Raw genomic sequence first — 9771 nt, forward strand, 5'->3', positions numbered from 1 at the left:
AAATCTTTTCATCTCTCTATGTGTTAGTCAATTTGTTTCAGATCTTACTAACTTTTTATTACCATGGATAAAAGCACTGGCATCAACTGCATTCCTTATGAGTAAAGGACTAAATTTATGTCACTTTGCTATTACACTGTCTTTTAAAATTTGAGAGTTAAATATAAATACATACTCTTCACCATACTTCCCATTTAAAAATACATAAAAATTTAGGTAAAACATTTAAAAATATTACTCCATAAATTTTATATATTTCCATCACCAGTTTAGGGCCTCTATGAGTCAGAATCGACTCAACTGCAAAAGTTTTTTTTTTTTTTTTTTAAATATGTAAAGCACTGTTGAGAGCTGGGATGTAGAAGAGATAAAAATAAAAACAAAAACAAATAACAGCATATATTTCTAATACTGATTTAATGCTTACTATGTGCTAGGCACTGTGCTAAATGCTTCTTGTTCTTTATCTCTTTTAACCCATTTCACAAGCCTATAAGGTAATAACCAACATTATTTTGCAGATGAATAAAGTGAGGTTTAAAGTGAGTAAGTAACTTGTCCTGGGCACAAAGTTAATAAATGGTACAGGTGAGATAGATTAAAACCCAAGACAACAACTTCAGAGCCTACACTTTTAATCTCTACACTGTGCTGATGAGGGAAGCGAAAAGTCTTACAAAAACCTAAGAGGAGTGCTTGATAGAGGTGTAAACTGGACGGACTGGAGGGGTGGGTGAGCTTTTAAGGTGGGGTATTTTAAGAACAATAGGCTTCTGAGAGGCAGGAAGGAGTAGAAATACATTTCAGCCAGAGGCTGGAAAGTACACTCACCGTTTGGAGAACGTTTTGTCCTCTCAAAAAGCTGAAACACGGTTTGCAGGAGATGAAGGTAGGAGAAGCTGGAAAGCTTTGTTGGGGTGAATTTTTTAAACGGACTAAATGTCATATGAAAGAGTTAGAGTTTATTCTATAGGTAATGGAGATCACCAAAGGCTCTGGTGCAGGGAGATGACATAATCCTACCTGTTTTCCTTTCCTTTTTTTTTTTTTTTTTAATTTGGTGACCATATGGCAGGTAGATCAGAAAGAGAAAACAGCCAGATGCTGGAAGGAGAGATAATAATGACTGGAATTAAGGAAAGCAGAGATAAGGGGTACTAACTCAGAAAATATATTTGTTATTAACAAAACTTATGTGGTGGAGAATACAGCTAGACGAACACCCATTTTCTCAGGAGCCTTGTCCTTCCATTCCTGGGACTTTATTTTGAAATCCATGAGAATTTCACTGTGGGGCAGGGGTTGGGGATGAGGTCAGGAATATCTCTGGGAAATCCAAGAATGAGCCACCTAGTCCTGGTAGCAGATTACCCTTAGACACAGGGAATGATGTGAAATCATATCTAACCAGTGAGCTGCCATCCCTGCTACTGTTTCTATGGAATCACATTAGTTCCTAAAATGTGCGCCTTTCCTCAGTTTTTATCTTATAATCACCCCAAAGGCTAGAGGAGGGTCACAATACTCAGTGCATCTGAGTGGACCCTCAAAGAACTTTTTTCCTACCCTCCTCTCCTACTGACATCCTTCTGTGTTTCTATACTTGATTTTCTGAATTTTATTCATCTTTGATTAAGATATTTTCTATTAAGAATAATACATCATATATTTGCTAGCCAAGGTAAAGAACTCTGCCTAGCCCTTTGGCTTACAAAACAACAGGCAGTATACAGTAACTGTCATTAATCAGCACTCATTTTGAAACATGTTTTCCTTTTAAGTGACAATTTTGAAAACAACGACTTGTATATACAATAGGTTTAGCGGTTCCTAGCTCTGGACAGTTTATTTTCACTACATCTCAAAATGAAATCACTGAATTCCTAAGCAACTCTTTTCCCATCTCCATCTCCATCACACTGGGTATCCATGGCAACACGTCCTGAAGAACTGGTACACTGTGGCATTTCACTGTTCAATGGAGCACCTAATGTCAATTACTATATATATAACTTTATGTGTATGTATATTGCTTAATCTCCTCTATATTCTATAAGGCATATAGGGTAGTCTCTGAATTCCCTGGAGACAATGCATTATCTGCTCTAGTGGGTAAAAGCCAGAGCAGAAAAACAAAATCAGAGTATGTACAAGGATGACTTCAGGTCTTTGGGCTGCAGCAAATGTTATGCAGTTTCTGTTACCTTCACCAAGTTAGAAGGCGCAGCCAAGGGTTTTACACAGACAAAAACGCTGTACAAATGCCACTAATACACCAACTAATTATAATCCTTAATAAGTCACATGCACGTTGTTTTCAAAGATGCCAAAAGACAAGACAAAATCTGCTTTTGGAAGCATTCTATTTGTTTTAGTTATAGCCACATCTTTCAGTAGAATTTTGGTAGATTCTAAAAATCTTGTCCAACTCCAAATCCTGCTGCAGTTAGATTTTTTTGATTTACACTGATGTGATGATACCCTAGCAGCAGTAACATCTATCAGCCAGACTCTACCTCTCTCTCACTGTTGATCTCATCTTGTCTACCAGACAGTCTGCCAGGGAACAGAAATGCAGTCTGCCCCACGCAGAGCACTCTCCCTCACACCCTCACGTTTTGGTAACTCCGTTAACTAGAACGCTTTGGATGGGATCCAACACATTCTCACGTCATATTTAATTCTGCTCTTTAGTGAATATGCGTTTAAATTCTAGAACAGGGAAGATTTTAATCATTCTATTTCTAAACCCTCTCATTTAGACTGATTCCAGAGTTTAAGGTAAAAATGTATCACCCTCTCTTTGACAATACAAACATACTGACATATTCTCACTACTTTTCTGTTTTTGAGGGTAACAAATTTAGTGGTTATCATCTGGAAGCAGTTCCTCATTAGTCAAATATCTTTTTTTTTTTTCCAAAGCAAAGGTCTCACATATTTATTAGTGGAATCCATCTCTTAATGAAGAAGCATGAAAAACAAAAGAAATTAGAATTTTCCCAATACATGGTTAACTGTACAGATCACGGCAAAATTTTCAACTAGATATGGTAAAATGCTAGTGGATCCTGATAGAGGGGTAAATCTGTGTTCCATCACATGTGCGACTCCTTACAGACCCGGCCTGGTTCTTCTCCAATGTCTCCTCTTGGAGTTGTACCTGATTTTATTACCAGTTTTCATTCGAATCCACTGGGGAATGGGGCGATTCTGCTTTTGTTTCTTGGCCAGGAATCTCTTGATCCTGACAGTCTTATAAGAAGACATGGCGAGGATGGCCGGTGGCCGCACACACCACGATGGCGGAGAAAGGGAGAAAGAGCTCAAATATTTTTTAACAAGCTTCTTGATATATTAAAAAAAAAACTTAATTATGGACTTTTTCCATCTGAGTAAATATGGATCTAGATCATTGTTTTCCATGACAGCTTAGTTTTCACTGAATGGGGATACCAGAATTTAGACTGTCTTCATTTTTTCATGATTATAAAAACATTTCAGTGAACATCTCTGTATTTATCAGATGCACTTGTTTGCTTATAAGCTCAGTATATATTCTCAGGTGTGAAATTTCTGATATCTAAAAGCAAGCACATTTTGATACCTAACGTAAAGCTGCACTTTAGAAGTATGTCAATATATACTTCTATAAGTATACTTCTATACCAACAATTTAATAGAGTATCAATTCCCCAGCCTTCACCAATAGGATTTGCATTAGTTTTTATCTGTATTAACAGTAAATAGTCTATTCTTTTGTGAACTATCTTTTCATGTTCTTTTTCCATTTTTATCCTAGTGTCTTTCGCCCTGAGTTTTTGATTTAGTTTTAGTTAACTAGGTTTCAATTATGGTATTTGATTATGTGTAATTTTAGAAAAGGTAATTTCAACTCATACTTTTATTGCTATAAATATTTATATATATATAAAACAATATTTGCAATTCAACATTTTTTAGGTGTACAATTTAGTGATATTAATTACATTAATCATGTTGTACAACCATCACTCACAATCACTGCCAAATTTCCCATCATCATAAACAGAAACTCACTGTTTCCTAAACAATAATGCTCCCTTCTCCCTTCCCTCTTGCTCTTGGTAAACACTAATAAACTTTGGACTCTATATATTTGCCTATTCTTGTTATTTCATATAAGTGAGATCACACAGTATTTGTCCTTTTGTGATCGACTTATTTTACTCAGCCTAACGTTTTCAAGGTTCATCCATGTTGTAGCATGTATCAGGGCTTCATTTTTCTTTAAGGCTGAGTAGTATTCCATTGTAGGTATGTACCATATTTTATTTATCCATTTATCTGTTGATGGACATTTAGGTTGTTTCAACCTTTTGGCTATTTTGACTAGTGCTGCAATGAACATTGGTATACATTCAACCTAATTTCTGATAGGTAAAAATATAGATAAAACATCCAAAAAGTTTTACTTCTAAATAATCTACACAGTAGTTATGAACCTAAGACCCATAGTCAGAGATCTGGGCTCTGATCCCAGCTCTACTACCTATTAGGTGGATCATTTTAGACAAATAACTTAATTCTCTGTGTCTCAGTTTCCTCATATACAAAGCAAGGATAATGATGTTGTATTTCATGGATTCTAAGATGCACGTTTTTTCAGGTACTACTGAAATTGGAGTTGTATTACAATTGATGGTATCTTACAATTTTAATTGGTGGCATTTTTGTCTTTCTTAACGGCACATACAATAATGGTGCATTTAATATTGAAGGCATCTTGCTTCAATGAGACACGGCAGTACCTACCTCACAGGGTTATGGTGAGAATGAAATGAAATAATGCCTGTATGAGCTCAGCACAGTAAACACTCCAAGGATGTTACTAACTATTTATATAGTGTTATAGATTTCTATAACTTTGTTTTCAATGTTTAAGATTTTAAAAATTGATTTCAAGAATGTTTTTAGTTCATTGAGGCATATTTTATATAACACAGTAGAAATTTTTTCATTTTAAGATTACCACAGATAAAACAGGTTATTGCTTAATGGCATTTTGCCTGCCCTTCCAGGAAATAATCACTTGAACAACATCCTAAAATCACGACCTTAGCAAAATCTCCAAATTATGGAGATATTAAAAAAAAAAAACAGCAACCAAACCCACTGCCATGGAGTTGATTCAGACTCACAGCAACCCTACAGGACAGAGTAGAACTGCCCCACAGGGTTTCTAACGAGTGCCTGGTGGATCTGAACTGCTGACCTTTTGGTTAGCAGCCGAACTCTTAACAACTAAGCCACAGGGTTTCCTACGGAGCTATAGGAGAAATAACACAAAGAACAGCAGGGAAACCTTTAATTAAAGTTAACTTAAACATAAAATTTTCCATATGCTGCTCTGTCATAGGATCTTCTGCAGATACATAAACCCAAAACAACATAAAGTTTCTTGGGAGTTGCAATTAGAAAACTATCATTAGAAACACTGGAGAAGGTATCAAGGAAGAGTGTGGGACAAACCTAATGTTAGAGGAAAAAAATAATTCTTTATCTTGTTATTTCAATAATTTTCATAAATGTTTTGCCTCAAAATGAAATCATTATATTTATCTTGTAAGATTCTCAAAGAAATTTATAATTAGATGTGGGATGGCTTCAACTAGGTATGTTTCAATTAACAGAGAGGTACAGTTGAAAGAATGTGTGCATGGGAGTCAGAAAGCTTTGGATTCAAATTCTAGATCTATCACTAGTGACTCTGGGCTCATGCATTTAGTTCTCTACGTCTGTTCACCTGGGTACCAGTAATAATACCTAACCCACCAAGGTGTTATGCATGCACATAGAGTACTCAGCACAATGTCTGACATATGGGAAGACCTCAGTAAAGAACTGCAGGTACTCTTATTAATTGGGATGTATGAATTATACGGCTTCTGACTTCATTTCTTATTTCTTTCTGCCCTAAGTTAGACTAAATTTTACTACCCTCATATTCCACACCAGCGTATACATTTCAGGGGTTAGTGCCCTCTTCCCTACCTCTGCTGCCATTTCATTTAGGGATTAGGCAATTTTTAAAAAAGCTTCCCCAGGAAAGAAGAAAGGTCTGGTGTGTTTACTGAAAATGCAATATATTTTAGCTTTTTCTTATTACCAGTTGCTCTAATTATCTTTCTTCGCCGTCAAAACCCTTCAGAAATGAAAACATGCTTGCTTTTTAAGCTGAGATCCTAAATTTGAAATACGTTAATTCTATAGGTCACCTTTTTTACAGAATCCTCAGAAAATCAAAACTTCTGTTTCTGAACAAATTATTTATACAATTATTTTCCTTCTATCTTTTCCCCATTATAAATAGCAGAGCAAATCTTAAGGGAAGGAGTGAGAGAACAGTAAATCATTACTGAGTTTAAATACTAACAGAATGCTTAAAGGAGGTAGGAAGTGGAATGGGTGAATGGAAATCTAACCACTGAGGATTTTATAATCAGCATCGATCCATCCATCTTTCCTTTCTTTCTTAGACTCATGAAGTAATTAGTGGGAAATGACCACTGGGTGGTCCTCTCCAATGGAAATGTGTTTTCTTATTCCTCATTTTATTCATTTTGCAATTAAAAACCCTGACATTTACAGAGTGGTCATAATGCTAGTCTCTACTTCCTGTTGAACATTTGAAGAAAACCACAAAACCAACCCAGATAGGATTGTGGTTGGGTGAGGAAATAAATGCCCATTCCAAAATCACATGGTTAACACAAAACTGAACAATACTTGCAGAGTCCATTCCATTTTCTGAAATCCAGAGAACACAAACCTCTTATTTGTTGCACTGGCCAAAGTCAGAGTTAAACTTGGGGAAGTTGCCTATCTGAATGTGTATCCTGCTTTTCTAAGAAAGTCTTATTGCCCAGAAGAGTTTGCAAGGGCATTCTGCAATTCAAGCAGTTTTCCTCCCCTTCTCTCTGGACTGACATAAAAACAGGAAATGAATAGTCTCTTTGTAAAGAAGCACGCTTTATTACTTTGGAAGAGCCTCCTCCTTAACCTCCCCTACAACAGCACCACTGGAATACTACAGCATTACCTCCTTGCAGGTCATTCCTTTCCCTGCCTCAACTATACAATATGAAACTAAAATTCCATACCTTAATTCATATAAATCCTACCTAAGTGCTGCAGGCAAAATACATTACAAAAACCACATTTTAAAATACAGGCAGTGCCCAGTTACAAACATCATGTTCAACCCATAATTACAAACCAAACCCTGTAAAGCCTATTATATTAAAAATTCGAGGTACAAACAATGGTTCATAATAATAAATGGGTACTACTTTGCAACGAGCATCAAAACATTATTATTATTTTATGTTAAAGATGTTTTAGTATATCTGGAAGTGTTTGTTTAGTGTTTTTTATGCATAGAAAGGAACACTATATACTATATACCAAGACAAACATCTGACTGACTGATGTTAGAGACAAACCATACTTAACTGTTCTTACTCAGGTATAAATTCGACCTAAAGACAGACTTAGGAAGTGAATTCATTCGTAATCCAGGGACTGCCTGTACAAACATACAGAGACAATGCCTCATTCTCTGGATTAAACATATCATAGTTCCATAAAGAAATGTAATTATACTGCTTCAAAACATTTACTTTTAATCACTCCAGCGGTATCATTTTCTGCTCATTTATAATGTATGGAATACTGCCAAACAGGATTGGAGAGTATATATCAATTTAAAAAGTTAAAAGGAAATAAAGAAGAGAAAGTTGCCTGAGAAAACTCCTCTCTGGAATTAAATGTGTCTCATGGATCTATTAATGATCTGAAGACTGAAAAATATGACCAAAAATTTATTATACCGAGAAAATGCTTCCTTTTAGAATCACATGTAAGGGAGGATTAAACATACACATCTTCCACAAAATATGTAAACTAATAAGTAGGCAGTTGATTTTCAACGTAGGAAGAAAAAAATGGCATATTCATGTTCTCCCAGAATAACCTAGTACTTTACAAATATGTGCCAGTTATGAATTTATTGCCTCTCAGTTCTGAATCCACACTCTATGCCCTCCTTTGTGGTACATGAGGTGGACCATGTAGACATTTCTCCTTTGTCAGCTGGTACAATTTTAGGGTCACTGCAAGGCATAGCAGAAGGGTCTTCTCTTTCTGGCTCAGTGCTTTTCCCTCCTTTCATAGCAAGGCTGTCAGCAGTGTGCAGGAGATCCCATGGCGCTCATCCTCCAGCAAGTTTCTCTGGAAACCCAGAAGTTGGATTCCTGTGAACAGCTCTGGTATTCCACACCCTAATGGGCAGCTTCCTGCCTGCCAGTTCTGGCCCATCAGCACCCAAGCAGGTAGCTTTATGTTTACCAGCTCTGGGCCATGGGCAACCAAAAGGATAGCTTCTAGTAGAACAACTCCAACATGAAGCACTACATGAAACGCTCCAGCCCACGGAATCCCAGCAAACTCCTCTACCATCGATTCACAGCCACATACTCTCCAATATGGTCTCAATCACAGACTGGGGCACGGTTCTCTTCCATATCTGGTCCTTCCTTGGATATTCATCATCAGCTCTAGAGTTAGTTGCTGCTCCCTGTATTTATTTCTGTATTCTTTAGAGTCTCTTTTACCCCTTCTAGTAGTTAACTACCTTTTACTAGTCAAAAATTATTTATACTGACTTTTCTTGACTGAACCCTGACTGACTGAGAATTAGTACCAGGAGTGGTCTCATTTAGTACCAGAAGTGGTCTCAGGTTACAGACCTTCAAAAGTAGGATTTGTGGTTAGTAGTCATGAGCTTGGACTGCAGTGGAATGCTAAGTTCCTTGTCAAGGGGAAATAGGATGCTAGTAATCCATGGCATAAAGTGGCATCACAATTAATCCAGCTATCACCTGTGATTAATTGCAATGAAGTGCCAACTGAAGCAAGGCCTGAGAGTCAAAGTGGCTGCTCTTTGACCATTATGGCAGTAATGATGAATATAAGAACTGTGGTGTAGGACAGATTCTTTTGAGTAAAATAAACCATTTACCAAAGAAAATGACAAGTTCACATCCTTTAACTCTCAGACAAGTCAAAGTCTAAGAACTAGACAGCTTCCATAGGAGCCCTAAAAGAATATTAGATTTCTTAGAGCTGCAGTGTTAATAGTGCCAGAAGTCAAAAATAAATTCATTGTGCGGGTTGCTGATTACAACATTAGTTGTCTTACAACCTGACTAAATTTCTCACTTGAAAGTATACTGCCTGTGAAAGAATGGGGCCTGAAACCTGCAAAGGAGACATCTAGTTGAATTCAAGACTAAAGTGATAATTTCAAACCCCCACATCACTCTGGGGTTCCCTTGCAGTAAAAGTAGCTTGCCCTCCTATGTCTCAAGAGACTAGCCTTCACAGTATCGTTCAGAAGGAAATAGCTTACAGGCCAAAAAATTGCTAGATTTTTGTTAATATATATCAACAAAACCCAGGGAATGTGTGTTGAAGTAGATTTCAAGGGTGTTAGGTAAAGGAAGTGGAAATAGACACTAGATCAGGCCTATTTCATGGATACAGATGCATTTACTAGAGAATCCAGATTTAATGTGTTAGGTCATGCAGTTGGAAGTGTCTCTAACAGCTTACTTGGTTGGCTGACTGAAACTTGGACTCCTACGTGGAAGGAGGCTGAGATGCCAAAACTTCCCTGGTATAATATGCAGGAAAAAATCCAAAGGCTTAGAGAGATGGGAATATTGGAGT

The 9771-nt window shown here is 36.8% G+C and overlaps 1 protein-coding gene and 1 pseudogene across 3 annotated transcripts in view; both read right to left on the bottom strand.

Annotated features, from left to right (window-relative positions):
- Positions 1–9771, bottom strand: part of MAP3K20 (mitogen-activated protein kinase kinase kinase 20) — a 224619-nt gene that overhangs the window by 163045 nt on the left and 51803 nt on the right. The window lies entirely within an intron of this gene.
- LOC105756236 (60S ribosomal protein L39 pseudogene) lies at positions 2867–3303 on the bottom strand (annotated as a pseudogene).

This window comes from Trichechus manatus, unplaced genomic scaffold (genome assembly GCF_000243295.1).
Source record: "Trichechus manatus latirostris isolate Lorelei unplaced genomic scaffold, TriManLat1.0 scaffold00037, whole genome shotgun sequence".
In the NCBI taxonomy this organism is placed as follows: Eukaryota; Metazoa; Chordata; class Mammalia; order Sirenia; family Trichechidae; genus Trichechus; species Trichechus manatus.